This window comes from Schistocerca americana, chromosome 2 (assembly GCF_021461395.2).
Source record: "Schistocerca americana isolate TAMUIC-IGC-003095 chromosome 2, iqSchAmer2.1, whole genome shotgun sequence".
In the NCBI taxonomy this organism is placed as follows: Eukaryota; Metazoa; Arthropoda; class Insecta; order Orthoptera; family Acrididae; genus Schistocerca; species Schistocerca americana.
Window position 1 is genome coordinate 251,240,043 of NC_060120.1, and position 17,671 is coordinate 251,257,713.

Sequence of the window (17,671 nt, forward strand, 5' to 3'; positions counted from 1 at the left end):
CGGCCATCCCGTATAAGATGTCCTACATACGGGAGTACTTTTTAACGCGGAGCTACGCTCTGTCAACGGCTACCGACAGACACAGGACCGCCCGCGGACTCTACTTTGCCCTGACTGGACAACCTCCGCGTCATAAACTGGTGTTCCGGAACCCCACACTGGAATGGGTCAACGTGTGGGCAAACATCAACAACCCGGTGTTGCCGTCGGACGTGAGTGCGCTCTGGTTCAAGATCGTCAACAACACCCTAGCGACGAACCAGCGGCTTGCCGACATTCATCTCCTTCCCTCTGCCAACTGTGGTAGATATGGTGCTGTGGACACACAGGAACATCGTTTTGAGTGTACATCGGTGTCGACGGTATGGCGGCTGTGTCAACGAATGGTCGCCCACATTAATAGAACGCCTCACCTTGTGACTGTTCGTCGTGTGATAGTGCCTAACGTCAAAGCTTTCCCGCGGACGAAAAATAACGCCACTGTCTGGATCTTAGGGCATACGATTTATGCCCTTATCGATATGGCCGTCACTGATACTGTGATTTACCTGGATTATTTGTGGGCCCAGTATATGACACTGAAGGATTGCGTTCAATTTCACGAATTGTTTGCGAATTTTTTGAAGGCGGCCTTGGATTACGGCTATGAAACGGAACTGCGGCAAACACCTTGAACTGAGATTTACTGAGCTGACGCGTTCCACTTTTAATTTCTTTTTCCTTCTTTTATTTGTTTTATTTGTGTTATGTTTGGTGACTTGTGCCACAACCACACTACGGGTCGTTCTGGTTTTATCTCCGAGGGAGGAGTGTCCTTTTAATTTTGAGGAATTTTATTTTGTTCACAAGACTTCATGGGTATTTTAGAAGATACAGCCTGTTTGTGTGGAACATTCATCGTTGCAGGAGTGTTTTTCCAGTCTCTTAATTTCTGTTCCCGGACTCTCGCGACTTCATTTTATTACTTTTCGGTGATTTCTATTTCTTTCGTGTGATGCACACATCGACATAGACTCTCATGTTGTGCTGTTGTGCTGCGTTGACACCTGTTTTGTAACAACTCTCTGCTACATCGGAGTGACTGCCGTTCGTCAAGAGGGAGAATATTTTCCTTTTAAGCGGAATATATTTTTAGTTGAAATACGAGCAGAAGAGTTGCACCAGCGGAGGAAAGAAGACCGTCCACGAATTCCGCGATAAAATTACTTTTAGTTCTTCATTTTTCTGTGGAAGAAGACACCATACCATCTGAGCAGAAGAGGATTTTGTTTTAAGTTATTCCTCTGTTCCACGACAAAAAAAAAAGTGGTAGAATGCTCGCCTGCCACGCGGGCGGCCCGGGTTCGATTCCCGAGCGATGCATCATTTCGGTTTTCCCGCGATAATGCGGCCGCTTGGCTTGCGCGCTTGAGATGCACGATCCACAAGAATGTATAGCTGGATTCCCTTGAGAAGAACCGAGAACGCAGCACTCGCGGGTCCCCACTAGGACGCTCGCATCATGTTCTGCAGACTAGCGTCGGCTTGGCCTCACAAGTTGCTGTGTCCAGGTGCCTCCGAGGCACTGAACTTTAACGACAAGGAGTGCTGCCTATCGTTGCAAAAGCTGCAGCAACACCCCAATCAACTGGGCCGGCAGTGCACGTGTAGCAACAGAACACGTTATCCAGGAAGTACAGTGTTTCTACGTCTAATATTGGGTACGTAACTTACGGATTTTCCCGGACAAGCGATGCACCCGTGCCTCTGTAGCGCAGTGGGCAGCGCGTAAGTCTCATAATCTTAAGGTAGTGAGTTCGATCCTCACCCGGGGCATTTAATTTTACAGCTTCCCTTTTCCTCTTCTCCCAGCAGAGCATGAAGCCAGAAGCATTGCTCTGCGACGTTTGAGGTGCGCGCCTTGCCAGTCAGTATGTGCAAAGATGCTCGCAAAGAGAGAGGGGCGCCGACGCGGCACTCGACACGAAATGCGACAAGCGACCGTACGAACGGTCGGATGAAACGGCCACATCCGGTGTGGTCTAGTGGTTCAGTTCCGCTTGAGACGCCCTAGAGTGAGGAAGGGTCGCGAGCTCCGAGTCAGTAGCGGTGTTTACGAATTGCTGTTATTCTCTCGTCGCGTGTTGTGCAACCGTTCCGTGTAACCCTTCCGTGTTGTGTCGTTGGTCTGTTGAGTTCTGTCAAGCTTAAGTGCTATTAGCCCTTGAATGCTTAATTAGCAACATGTCATGTTTATTTCCAAGGGAGAATGCAATCAAGTTTCAGTTTGACAAGTGAACCAGGTCCGTTCAACTAAGTTCCATGAAGTGCACGACTGGATTGTGTACGTTGTTGGAATTACTTCGGAGCAAGTATATACTGCTTATTACGATCTGGAGCAGTATTCGTAAAGCTGCTGGACCCTCTTGTGATGGAGCGTTTTCTGGCAATTCATGGTGGAACGATCGAGTTTCTTCACCGTGATGGAACTGTGAGTATTGTTACAATTTCCACTGCTGGTCTAGAGTATAAAAATGTGGGAGTGTTTAACTTGCCACCCGAAGTAGAGAATTGCTACCTGCGAGAAGTCTTATCTGCATATGGCGAGGTTAGGACCATTAGGAATGAAATGTGGTCTCGTGAACATAGATTGCAATGTTATAGCGGAGTGAGATCGGTAGAGATGAATGTTAAAGTAAGCATTCCGTCACACATCATGGTTTGTGGGTAAAGGTACTAGCCACCTATGCCAGTCAGATGCTTACCTGTCATATCTGTAATGAGATCGGGCATCTGCGTCAGGGTTGTCCGCGTCGCGTGTTTGTCCTAAAAAACAATCTGCAGAGGCGGCAGCGGCTGACATTTAGTGCCGTTGTGATGAATGGTAAAGTAGAACAGCCTGCCGTTATCACAAATTCCGCAATCAGTACCGAACCAATTGCGCGCGATGGCAGTCAGATTATGGCGTCTTCTGTCGACGCGCACTCTGACATTGCTGCTAGAGAACGGAACAATTCCCGTCAAAAAAGACCTCATGATTTAATTGGTGTCTCCTCAGATGAGGAAGAATCTAACCAAGCGCATCCTGTTCAAAAGCAAAAATCCTGTTCTGGTGACGGCGGGTCAGAATTAAACGTTATGGAGGTAGAATCAACATCTCAGGGCGGGGACATTAAGCTATCTGCAGCAGCTGTTGCTATGCCTGTAACCGCTGCTGACCAGTGTGGGGCAGAAAGTCCTACCAAAGGTAATTCAGAGACCAAGGAGAAGGAATGTGAATCTTCTTTTCCCGTTACTGAGCGGCAGGACATGGCACCAGACAGTGATGTGACGGTTTCCAATAACCCAGAACGGAAAATTATTGCGCAAGATCTGCCAGCTCTAAAACGTGAGAGTCACAGTAAGCAACAATTGTCACAGAAGAAAGGTGATTCTCAAACGCATTCAATGACCCACGATAATCAACGACGCCGGTTGAGTCCTCCGCCGAACGTAAATAACAGTAGAAGTCAGATAAGGCGCTACGCGGCTAAATTAGAAAGAAATTCACCTGACGGCAAAGGAGAACCCACCCTAGGCCACTTAGAGAACGTAGACACACATCGTCCTGCAGGTACGCCCACAACTTCTGTAGTTGCCACCGATGCACAAACTTAGCAGCATTAACAACAGAACGGAGCCAACATGAATATGTGCCCTTCTTTTGGGAGTTATTATACTATCAGAAGTACGGTGTACGGTGCCCAACATACACGAATAACAGTGCGTGTCGCTAGACTGCCATAATGAGTCAAGCTTATAAAATTCTGACTATCAATATCAACAGAATAACTTCGGACTTAAAAAACTATCTTTGAAACAATTTATTTACGAATCGGAGGCGGACATAATTTTGTTGCAAGAAGTACTGTTTACTGATTTGCATATACCTGGCCTTAACACTTTTTTTCAACGTACCACCAGACGATAGTACAGGAATTGCTATAATGAGTCGTGTCGGGATACCAGTAGTGATACTGGATAAACTTGAATCCGGAAGAGGCTTAAGTTGTCAAATTCATCATGTCACGATTTTAAATCTTTACGTTCCATCGGGTACCACTAAAAAGTCAGAGAGAGCCAAATTCTTCAAGGAAGTTATTGTGCACTTGCTTCGGAGGAATCCTATAAATTTCAATGTTGGAGGTGATTTCAAGACCAGATTCTACATTTTAATTATTCTAAGGAGCTTCATGAATTAATTAAAACCATGAGATACAAGGATGCCTGGAAAGTAATCTTCCCCACGTTAATCAAATATACGTTTATTACTTCAGCATCATGTAGTCGCATTGATCGGATATATGTCTCTGAGAATATTAGCACTCAAGTACTAAATGCGGACGTCATCCCCACGTATTTGCCCGACCATTGCGCTCTTTCAGTTTCCCTAACGTTAGTCATGCAGTCCACTCGAGCATACTGCAACCAATGGACCCTCAACATAGCGCATTTGAAAGATGACGATCTCGAAGATTGCGTTCTCGAAACGTGGACGAAATGTTTAAGATCGATACAGAAACACAGAACCAAAACCGAATGGTGGGTCCAATTCGGTAAGATGAAATTGAGTCGAACATAAAAAAATTACAGTTTTCAAGAAACTATAGCAGAAGAAAGGACTATTGAATTCTACTACACGGTTTTAAGAGAACTCCATGAAAAGGCAAATGGTTCAGACACTCACCTGGAACAGATCAAAAGAGTAGAAGCCAAACTTTTAAGCATAACACGGAAACGGTTAGACGGACTGAAAATTAAATCAAAAGCCAAATCTCTCCTGGAGGATGAAACAACCTCAATGTACCATTTGATGAAACATCAGTGTAATCGGCGACGTACTTTTATTGAGGATCTCAAACTAGAAGACGGCAGAGTACTCACAGACCAAGGTGACGTTGTCCGCGAAATCCATCGGCATTACGAAATGCTTTACAAAGAGGACCAGTCTGATGACTGTGAGGGCTTTGAAGTTATCAACTCGTTACGTAACTTGATGACCATAGATGACAATAATTCTCTGTTTGTAGAATTCGCAATGCACGAGGTATTCGACCCGGTGAAGACGTCTCTCCCAAATAAATCAGTGGGTCCAGATGGTATACCGAAACAGTTTTATCAGAGGTATTGGTATATCATTGGGATCCCCCAGGTTAGACGAGCGCGCTAACACGCTGCTTCCTGGACTCGGCTAGGCGCGCCGGCCCCAGATCGAATTCGCCCGACGGATTAACGACGAGGGCCGGTGTGCCAGCCAGCCTGGATGTGGATTTTAGGTGGTTTTCTACTTCCCCCTAGGTGAATACTGGGCTGGTCCCCACGTCCCGCCTCAGTTACACGGCTCGCGGACATCTGAACACTTTCGCACTATTCCATGGATAACACTAGTCGCAGACAGTTGGGGTACATTGATTCCGTTCCGGGGGGTTGGAGGTGGCGGCAGGAAGGGCATCCGGCCACCCCTTCAACTAACATTGCCACATCCGATTAACCATGCCGACCCTGCGTATCCGCGGGAAAACCGGCACAAGTAAAAGAAAGAAAGAATTGGCATATCATTGGGACAATTTTACTGAGGTAATTAATGAAATCATGAGAGGAGATGCAATTCCACCAGAATTCAAAGAGGGCAAAATTGTCTTGATACCAAAAAGCAAGGGCCACAAGAAAATCGATAACTTTCGTCCTCTCATGCTAATGAATTATGGCTATAAAACATTAGTGAGGGCAATTAAAGAACGGATGACTCCCCTACTCCGGAAAGTTATCCAAAATCATCAAGCCTGACTACCATCTCTAAATATCGTGATTTAATTTCTGTTGCTGCGGTCACAAATATTAAATGCGCATTATTATTCCACGTCAGTCACCGATACGTGGAAATTATTTTGCAGCAGCTGGGATTTGCGGATCGTGCAGTGCGTATCATTCAACATATGATGACTGGAATTACGGCGAAAATCATTATAAATGGACAGTCAACGAAAGTCATTCACGTTTGGAGGGGCGTTCCGCAGGGCAGCCCGCTATCAATGTTGTTGTATGTTCTATAGCTGGAATCTTTTCTACGACGGATCAATGGACAACTGACCGGAGTGACTGTTTCTGGGGTCACAATATCCGCAAGAGCTTACATAGGGGTTGTCATAAGACACGACGGTGAAATAGCCATACTCAAAGCAGAAATCGGCAACTACAATAGAGCATCAGGTGCAAAGATTAACGCACAAAACAGTAAGGTATTAAATCTTGGAGGATTCGAGAATGTACACATCTCTTGGGCCACCCTGGTGGACCATCACAAAACGCTAGGCACAAGCTTCAACAAATGCCCAATGAAGATGACAGCAACCAACTGGAGGGAGACAACCAATAAGATACAAGGAGCTCTGCGAGAACTTAACTGGCGCTCTATGAATCTCATGCAGACAATTAAAGTAATAAACACCTGGGTTTTCTCTAATGCTTATTATACCGCACAGATCTTCCCAGCACCTAGATTGCAAGCCAAACTCATCATGAGGCTGGCTAATAGACAAGTATGGAAAGGGAATATTTTTACAGTGTGACTTGTCCCCCTGACCAAATCGAGGGCAGCAGGAGCCTTAGAACTCACTAACACTGCGAGGAAAGCGTCAGCATTGTATACAAAAAGAACCTTATTCATGATCAGTCATGCCCACAGTAACGCAACTTCTCAACTGTTCAATGTTGTCCGGCCAGAACGCATGAAACCACCGGTAAACGTAGGAAAACTGAACTATAAGTTAAGGCATATAAGAGAATTTTACTTAGATATCAGCTGCTTAGGAGATTGCTTTCTCCGCACGACCTACATAACTTCAAAATGGTTCAAATGGCTCTGAGCACTATGGGACTCACTTCTGAGGTCAGTAGTCCCCTAGAACTTAGAACTAGTTAAACCTAACTAACCTAAGGACATCACACACATCCATGCCCGAGGCAGGATTCGAACCTGCGACCGTAGCGGTCACGCGGTTCCAGACTGCAGCGCCTAGAACCGCACGGCCACTTCGGCCGGCTACATAACTTCCAAGAAAATATTAGAACACTGGAAAAAATCGCGGGCCGAACCGCACAATAACCCTGGGTTCAGTGTGGGGCGGCGGGGGGGGGGGGGGGGGGGGGGGTGAAGTGGACTGTGGTAGTCTGGTAGTCGTCGTGGGATTGTGGACCACTGCGGCTGCGGCGGGGACGGAGCCTCTCCGTCGTTTCTAGGTCCCCGGTTAACATACACTACAATACAATACAAGATAGGCACACCGGTTTCCCAAACGATGTGAATTAGTACAAAATTAAACTTTTAAGCCTTGTCACATGCAAACAACTCCGAGTAAGAATGCTGCGAATTCCTCACGAGGGCCCACAGATAGCCAACAGCGCGACGCTGGTTTACAGCGAGGCACGAGACAAAATATACGTGGGGAGGGTTATGTTGTCCCGGTTGCCTGTTAGTCATATCATTGTTGTGATCTCGAAGAGCCACGAACCTTATAGAAGTAGTCAATCGGGAAGAGTTGTTTTCCGTAATTAAGCTGCCGCGAACCTCGAGGATACATGTAATGATTTTTATCGTTAATCCGCCGAATAAATAAAATATATTTTGTGAAAGAATACAGAAAGAATACAGTGATCTTCCATAAATAACGTATGACTTGTACTGTATGTAGTTTGTGGTACTTAGCTTTTCTGTTTATGCCGTAGTAACTAATTATTGTTTGTTGTGTCATATCTATCAGTTACATAATCTGAATACTCGAGGATATACACTCTTCGACCCACGCTGAAATATGTTGTGATCTTTCCATTTCATATTCGTTACATCCAGGTATTGTTTGTATGAGTTTACCGTTTTCACCTGTGACTCACTGATATTATATTCATAGGACACAGTTTGTTTCGTTTTGTGAAGTGCACGATTTTACATATCCGAAGAATTAAAGGAAGCTGCCAATATTTGCACCACTTTGAAATATTATCAAGGCCTGACTGAATATTTGTGATGTTTCACTCTGACTGTACTTCATAACTGCATCATCTGAAAAGTCTGAGATTATAACCCTAATACTACTACTGTGATGAAAAAATAGTCCTGTCATGGGAAAAGCCACGTACCGCCCTGTTACTAAAATTTAATTTTGTTTTCAAATAAATCACACTAAGGCAGGGTAGTCCTGTTAATAGGAAAAGCTAATCAATAGAGTTACCCTTTTTACAGGATTTGACAGTGTGTTGTGTCTAATGGATAAATAAATCAGACTACTCACTTCTTTTCCTAGGCCCTTACCCAGCGGTTAGATAGAAACGCAATATGAATAATATTACACTGAAGCTAGGACAACTCAGTTACAAGTTCATTTAGTGGTTTAAAAACATGTACTCCTGGTCGCCAGCTTATCGAGACAGTGAAACAGTGAAGTAATTGGAGAAGCAGAAGTATGAATTTTGCCTACTTTCTTGCTACTGTTTAATTTGGTTCTTCAAATAAATATTATTTCATTTAAACAATGTTGGACTACACCCTTATATATTACTTTTCTAAAAGAGAAAAAGCCCGGTAGAAAACTTAAAGAAAGCTAGAAAAATTTGGCCAGGAGGGGATCTTTAGAAAAGCACTTTCCATAATTAAAAAACTTAAATACTAAAATACATAGAATCTAAAGCGCACACTTTTTATACTGAACATTTCACTTCAGGAAAACCTCTTACTTACTGGAATTTACTTTCAAAAGCTATTATTCTTTGAACTAATTCTGTATAGTCATTTAACAGATTCTAGTAACTTAGCTGATTGAATTTTACGTAAGCAAACTTTTACTATAACACTTCGCAATAGTTAAGAAAACTTTTTTATTATTTACGCAAAAACAATTTATATGGTACCTCTTTATATTAACTTGGCGCTTCATAAGTCTGTAAAACAGAATACTCGGATTAATCAAACACCAGGAAGGAACCCTATGTAGGTGCATGATTAGAATGAAATAACAGGGTGTACCAGTTTCCTTAAAGTTCAAAAATTATTACTAAAAAAAAAAAACAGTTTACATTGATGGTTCACGCTGTACAAAAGTAAAAATACAAAAAAAAATCTTATCTGGTGATTGTAGACTTGGGTGTGGCGAACAATTATGGCGGCTACACTACCCACAGAGTACGGCCTGCAAGTATCTTGCTGTACGCGCTCAATTTCTCTTCTTGGCGTCGTTCAGTTTCACATACAGTAGCCCAACAGCTCGCAGCTATGCTGCAAGCCGTTAACAGTCTTCGTCCGAGGCATTTTTGTGCAAACCTGCAGGCAAAGCTTCTCCTGCTTCACAATCACTGCGTGACTTCTTCCCGCGCTTGCTCCAGGTAGCGCGCCAACTCGCCCTTGCCACCTTTTCCGCTCCCCAGAGACACTTCCGTTTCAAACAAAAGCACTCTGGCTTTTATACAACACCTGTTTCTTACAGTGTTCCTAAGCGTGACGAATTCTTACATTGTCAAATTTACATGAACATAAAAAATTTATACACACAAATATTTTTAATTACAAAATGTAATCAGAAAATTATTTAACATAATAAACAATTTACGCAGTATTTTACATACACTACTCACATACAATGCAAAGAACTTCAACTTCCAGTATAGTACACTTTACTTTACATCTACAGAAAATATAGTACCAATATGCGAAAATTTAAAAGCAAAAAAATTATAAAAATTTAAATGAACCATAAACAAATAATGTTTTAAGGTTACTATTAATATTGTCCACAAGAGCGTTAACATACAACATGAATTTCAAGCGACCCAACACACCTCCGTGGGGTATACCTGTAGTTACATATGTCAATGACTAAGATGACGTGACGCTTCCTTGCTACCAAAAATTTCTCATTCCAATAATAAATTTCGCCTGATACCTCATACAATCATATTTGTGATAGTTAGCTTAGGAGTGGTACTGAATCAAATTTCTTTCGTTTATCGAGAAATATTGAACCCACCTGACATCCTTGATCCACAACTCTGAAGGTGTCATAAGAGAAAAGTGCGATTTGGGTTTCACATGATCTTTGTTCGCGAAAACTGAACTCTTTGGAATGAATGCGGTCGTTTTGTTCGAGACACTTCATTTTGCTTAAGATCAGAAGATGTTCTAAGATTCTGCAACAAATCGATGTCAAGTATATTGAACGGAGGTTTTGTGGCTCACTTCCCTACCCTTCTTGTAGACAGCTGTGACCTGTATTTCCATCCAACTACTGTACAAGGTTTTTTGTTCAAAGGATCTGTGATAGATTCCATCCATTGCGAGAGGGTAACTACTTACCACTTAAAGTTCTTCCCTAGCCTGACAGAAACTGTGTCATGTCGATGCGTGAGATCTGCGGTGACTTATTGTATGTACAGGTATTTGCCAATATATCTGTGCAGACAGATTGTAGCGTGTGAACAACGGATTTCCGCAGATATGAGATGTGCGTAAACCTGGAACCTGGAGGTTTGAGCAATTCTGCTCAAATCTGTGGTTTCAAATCACGTCTGCACATACAAATAGTAGCGTTTGATTAGGAGATCACAACAAAAATGGCGCACAATATATATTTCTCGTCTTTGAGTACACAGCGTCTAAATTGGTTGATATGTGTCAGAGCTTTAAGGAGCTCATTGCTGTATTTATTGAAATATGCAGGAGACACACATGTTATGTGGAGGGTTAAGACCAAGGAATGCAGTGACCCAGATTATAAGGCAGCTGCTTGTAATTCATTAGTAGAGAAAATAAGAGCAGTTAACGCCACAGTAAGCTCAGAAGCTGTATTTTTTTTTAAGTGGTTGAGTTGAACAAAACAGCTCAGTCCTGCTAGAACTGCATTTAGAAATCTCTCTCATTTCATTGACCTGTGTAAGGGTTTGCTTCCACACTTTTACACGTTATTGTCATGCCAAAATCCTTTGTGGGAATGTGCTAAAAGAAAAATAATGCTATAAACAAGAGTCCAATCAGAATATTATCTTAAGCTGATAAATGAACATCTTGCAGCAATGTGTTTATGGACAGAGCGAGTCTTATACTTGTGTGTCAATACATTTCCCCCCTAATGGAATAAGTGGTTCATAACATCAGTGAATTAAAGGTAAACTGTGCAGTTCACTACCGCAATTTGAAAATCAAAACTTCTCATATAGACTATGAATCGCTACCTAGAAGTCAGAATGGAATTTTACATTCTGGTGTAAAAATTTATAACAGATTGGTGAGAGATTTCTAGCATGGAACCGAAAATCCTCAGATACTCAGAAGCAAGGTAAAATAAACTTCATTTGTTACTCATGTCATTCATTGGAATACACGGAGATGAAAACACGTCTAAAAATGTAAAGAAACTAGTCTGTATCTTATCGCAATTCATCTCTTACTTTTTTGAGATTATAATACCACCCTTTCCTTGCCTTATGAAACAATCACTCTTGCAGTTATGTGTCTGAATTACGTACTCTTCTAACATTGGACACTGCCAATTCATTACATGTGAGGGAACTCGGGATACAGACGGGTGCGGATTATTGAATATGCAATTAGTGTATAGAGTAACACACATTTTATTGAAGGCGATTGCACAAGACACCCAAACACAGAGCACTGTTCTTGCTAAGCAATCTGAGAGAGTCCACAAAGTTGCTTTCGCTGTTCAGTGACGTTGTTGTTGTGGTCGATAGCAGCCACAGAGCCCCTCACCCCTGGCAGTGCGCAGCACTGGGGAGGAAATGAAGGAACGGCGCCTATGTCAATGAGGCGCCGTGGCGGTCGATCGGCATCTGGTGTCTTGAGTGGCAAGTTTGGCCGATTAACCGCGTCCTGGCTGTCTCGGAAGAAGGATGCGGCTGGACTGTTTCTCGCAGATGTGACTCTCTTCTTACCAACCGTGTCATGGCTGCGGTAGGAACCAGGCACAACTGGGTCGTTTCTCGTTGGTGATGAGGAGCAGATGCACGTGACCAGCCGTGCCGCGGCCGACACTTTCGCGAAACACGACTGGGCCTATTCTGGAAGTCCTGATGGACATCATCGTATGAATGCTGAACTGGCGGTAAATCTGTGCCTGATATGGGAAACGTCTGCTGCGTCCACATGGGATATTGGCGGTGCTGTCGAAGGAAGGAGAGGTGGGGTGTCAGTGGCGAGATGTCGGCGTATGGAGGCCACGCATACCAAAAGGATGCTGACCTGCTCAAAATGAGGATATATATCGAGAGGGCGGTGCGACTGATGTGTGTCGATAATTTATTAGTCAGAGTGAACTTCGACGAGTGTCGCCTGTGCGATGACTGTCTGTCATGTGCTGGAGGCTGAGAGGAGGTAAGAATGGTGGGTAAGAATCCGTTTTGGGTCGTGGTTGAAGGCGATGTAGGCAGGGATGCAGGGTTGAGTTTGGCATTGTTGTGTTGAACACGTGTTCGGAAAAGGCAGTGAAGCGTCGGTGACAGTTGGAGGTGAACAATGGAACTCACAGTGGTCGCACCAGCGTCGTGTTGTGTTCGCTTCCTCCAATGTGTCTGGAATGTGGCGCTGTAGAGCTCTGTCGGCCTGTGGCAGGTGTGCGGCAATTGGGGCTGATGTCGCTTGAAGATTGGCAGCGTATGATGATTGAGCTGCTTTCCAGTGAGTCATCTGAAACAGACGTGGCGATAGTGTGCTGTACAGCCTGAGAAGGATACCCGAAGGTGTCAGCGGTAGACTAGCCGGCTGGAGTGTCCCGTCGCATGTGTTTCACTGTATGTCCAGAATCAGCGGCCAGCGCTGCCACATTCGTCGTCATGCTGGATGCATGTCAAGGCTGTGAGCCACTCGCACACCATGCTGTGGGCAGCGGACGTGTCATTGCTACACTATGTGACTTAACATCTGAGATCATCAGTCCCCTAGACTTAGAACTACTTAAACCTAACTAACCTAAGGACATCACACACATCCATGCCCGAGGCAGGATTCGAACCTGCGACCGTAGTGGCCTCGCGGTTGCAGACTCAAGCGCCTAGAACAGCTCGGGCACAGCGGCCGGCGTTCGAAGTTGATCCAGACTACACTGGCTATGTTCCGTGTTCACGTTCTAAATCCGAGCAGCCAGCAGGCTAAATATGTGCAACCGGCAGCAGCAAGGGTAGATCGAAGGAATTCGTGGAAGACATGCTGTCTGTGGTGAACTAAAGTGAATTCGTGCGGGCACAATGTTGCAGTGCAGTAGTTGCATACGATTTCTGCAAGTTGGTTCTGGTGATGAGGTTTCCCAGTAGATTATTTGCTGCTTTCAGTTGTTCAGGAGGAGAGTCATAAGTTAAACCACAGTATTGAAGCACTACACTTGCACAATTGGTGCCTAAAGATGGTGGAAGAGTCGACTGAAAAGCACTGCACTCTCCAAACGGAAATCATCAGTGTGGAGTGTGAATTTCGCTGGTCGGCGGTTACATGAAGGTCGCATTGTCATAACTGTATCGGCGTGAATTTTACCTTGTACGTGTTTGTCACGAGCCGTCGGGGTCACCAATGTGCGAATTCAGGATAGGGACGGGAGTAGAAAACACGATCCATACATAGAGTAACTCACTTTCATTGAAGACAATTACATGAGTCAAATGTCTCAAATGGCTCCGAGCACTATGGGACTGAACATCTGAGGTCATCAGTGCCCTAGACTTAGAACTACTTAAACCTAACTAACCTAAGGACATCACACATATCCATGGCCGAGGCAGGATTCGAACTTGCGACCGTAGCAGCAGGGCGTTTCCGGACTGAAGCGCCTAGAACCGCTCGGCCACGATTACATGAGTCACCTGCACATGAACAGAGCACAGTGCTTACTAAACAGTCAGAGAGAGAGAGAGAGAGAGAAAGGGTCCACAAAGTTGCTCTCGCTGGCAAGCGACGTTGTTGTGGTCGATAGCTACCATACATGGTTTAACACTGCAGAAATGGCACTACATCAACTAAAGTTCATAGAAGAATGACAATATGAGTAAAATTTTACACTCAGCTTTGTGGTAGTTCCAGATTTCAAGCTCATTGTCTTCTTTGTCTTGTGATAAAATAGAGGGCCTAGGTTTTATATTTCATACTAAAGAAGCTTTTTCCCAATAAAAGAGAGTGAGATTTTATTTCACATTTCTGTTTCTTGACATAATACCAAAATTTTACAGTAAACACTCTTTTATACTAAAGAGAGCTTCTCCAAAAGCATATTTTTTCATGATAACTACACTTCACAGAGAACGTATATAAAGACAAAACTATAAATATGTTGTCAACTACTAACTGACACAAACAACAGACATTTCGCACACATGCTAGATGACAATTCAACAACGGCTGTAAGACGACTGAATGAACTGGTGCAGATTCATTTCTGTATATTACAACGCTTCCTTCTGACGTATTCTAAAATTGATAATGGTTCAAATTAGTAATTAAATTTACTTTCTGTTTTTCAGTACTGAAAAAGTAAAACAAAGCTGCGTCTTTTGAAGTTTACAAAAGAACAAGGACAAAATTAGTAACATATAACGTTTTGATTAATTATAAAATATAACTTTTGAACTTTTGAAATTCAAAACATGCGCAAGACGATAAATATTTAGCTTTTTCTACAACTAGAATATATTTATAAAAAGTTTTGCAAGTTTTTGAAAAATAACAGTTACCCATGTAGTGAATAAATAAATTTGTTGGAAAATTATGTAAGTAATATTTTGAAAAACATCTGAAGTATGATGCATTTTTGTAACCCAGGTAAAATGGAATCGATAGCACAACCAACTTCCATAGCACAACATTACCTCACAAAACTACGCAAAAGTATTATTACATTCTGGATAAATCTGGAAAGATAAAATATTTTTCAAATGCACCACTGTATAGCATAACTATTTTGGTAACAAATCTCATAATTTGTAGCCAAAAATCATATTCAACCTTGGAAATGAAGTACCATGTCTAGGGGAACGATGCCGTACTAGGCAATGTCCTAACGGAGGTGGTTTGCCGCTGCCTTCCTCTGTAGGCAATGGGGATGAATGATGATGATGAAGACAACACAACATCCAGTCATCTCAGGGCAGATGAAACTTCCTAACCCCGCCGGGAATAGAACCGTAACCCCGTGCTCAGGAAGCAAGAACACTATCGCAAGGCCAATAGTGGATGACATATTCAACATTATTAAAAAGAATATGGTGCCAGACACTTCATTAATCCCAGGAAATTGCTGTAAATCTTGGTTTGTAGTAACATCCTCCTCACACAGTATCAAGCACAGAACAGGCACCAGATTATGTGATTCGATGGAACATACACATTTATAAAAACTGCTCAAAACATAATTTTAAAAATTTGTCGTTGTTACATTTCCTGAAGTCAAATAGGTTGCTATTTGGTATCGAAAACAAAATTCTTATCGAAAATGTAAGGTTGATAAAAACATAGGTTAAATTGGAGCTTTGACATTGGTCTAGCCCATCCGAATGGTTAACCCGTCTGTTCAGATAAAAATAAATAACACACAAACGATATATTCTTTGCTGGGTTGAAAAAAATGGTTCAAATGGCTGTGAGCACTATGGGACTTAACTTCTGAGGTCATCAGTCCCCTAGAACTTGGAACTATTTAAACCTAACCAAACTAAGGACAGCACACACATCCATGCCCGAGGCAGGATTCGAACCTGCGACCGTAGCTGTTGCGCGGTTCCAGACTGTAGCGCCTAGAACCGCACGGCCACCCTGGCCGGCTGCTGGGTTGACAATGACTTTATTCGTTCGTAGGTCAAATAATATAGAACGTGTTTTAGACGCAGAGTACACAGCCGGCCGGGGTGGCCGAACGGTTCTAGGCGCTACAGTCTGGAACCGCGCGACCGCTACGGTCGCAGGTTCAAATCCATCCTCGGGCATGGATATGTATGATGTCCTTAGGTTAGTAAGGTTTAAGTAGTTCTACGTTCTAGGGGACTGATGACCTCCGCTGTTAAGTCCCATAGTGTTCAGAGCCATTTGAACCATTTTGAACCAGAGTACACAAAGATAAAGTCTGGAGAGAGCAAGTAAGCCTCTTGTTGACTCATTACTATGGGCTATGTAAAACCACAGAGCTAAATATAGAGTAAACATGAACACACAAATTGCTATAAACTAAGAGTAAACGGCAAGGAATTTATAGAGAAAATACAGCGCTCCTGGCAGATGGAGCGGAACTAATTTGACAGCGCGAAAGTGAACACTTACGGCACGACACGCATGTCAACACTCACGCGCTACACGCGTAACTGCTGGCTGCGGTTACTAGAACTGCCCCCTTGGTGGAAGCAGAACGCTGTTCAGGAAACGTGCAGGGAAGTGGACGCGTCGACCACACATCGTGGTGCACAGGTCTCTTGGAGCTGGCATCGTGGCCAGTGCTGGTGCCAGAGTTGCTGTTGCTGGACCAGTTGCTCGGTGAGGCTGCGTCCATCGAGTCTCCGTCGGGGGCGGCTCGTTGAAAACGTATGCCTGCTCGATCATCTCTATTGCAACGGTAGTGTCTTTGCCATTGCCAGAATATTCAGAGTGTGACCTCCTGTCTTGACGACACAGAGCGGCCCGATGTATGTTGGTTGTAGGGGCGGTTTGACGCCATCAGAATGCACCATCACGTGTGTGGAGATACCGAGCTCTTTGTGGACAAACGTGGCAACAGTCCCGTGTCTGCACGGCTGTGGAGGTCGGATCTTCTTGACATGATCTCCAAGGCGGCCGAGGAAGGCCTGTGTCAGGTTGCAGAGCCACATCTACAAATTTACCCAAAGGCGGAGCGGCTTTCCGTACACCAGTCCTGCAGAGGAACCGTCCAGATCGGGTTTGTAAGCGTTCTATAAGCCAAGTAGAACCATCGGTAGAGCTTCTGTCCACCCGGTGGTGTGGCACATTGTAGCTGCTTTGAGAGCACGGTGCCTGGGTTGTTGGCCGGGTGGTTGCTGGTTGTTTTGTGAGGATTCATGCTACAAAATACTGCCAGCTTGGCGAACAATTCCGATTCGAACTGCTTGCCATGATCTGCTGTAATATGCAGAGGACAGCCAAAACGTGATGCCCGGTTTAGCACAAAGGCATGCGCCGAAGTTTCCACGGAGATGTTGTCCACTGGTGCCGCTTCTTGGCCAACAGGTGAATCGGTCAACCACTGTCAGCAGGTACCGTTTACTGTTCGAAGGCGGTAGTCGTCCTACGACATCCATGTGCACGTGAGTGAAATACACGGCAGTTTTGGGACAGCTGCCGATCGGTATATGTAAGTGCCGGCTGATCTTGCAACGCTGACATTTTAAGCAACTTCGTGTCCACTCACGGCAGTCTTTCTTCATTCCTGGCCACACTAAGCGATTTATGATGCAGCATAACGTAGATCAGGTAACGGCCTTGCCACAGTGGGTACACCGGTTCCCGTGAGATCACCGAAGTTAAGCGTTGTCGGGCGCGGCCGGCACGTGGATGGGTGACCATCCAGCTGCCATGCGCTGTTGCCATTTTTCGGGGTGCACTCAGCCTCGTGATGCCAATTGAGGAGCTACTCGACCGACAAGTAGCGGCTCCGGTCAAAGAAAACCA

The 17,671-nt window shown here is 44.1% G+C and overlaps 1 non-coding gene across 1 annotated transcript; it reads left to right on the forward strand.

Moving 5' to 3' along the window:
* The first annotated feature begins 1,742 nt into the window (after positions 1-1,742).
* Trnam-cau lies at positions 1,743-1,815 on the forward strand. Its single transcript has one exon. It is a non-coding gene; the product is annotated as a tRNA-Met (tRNA).
* Positions 1,816-17,671: the final 15,856 nt, after the last annotated feature.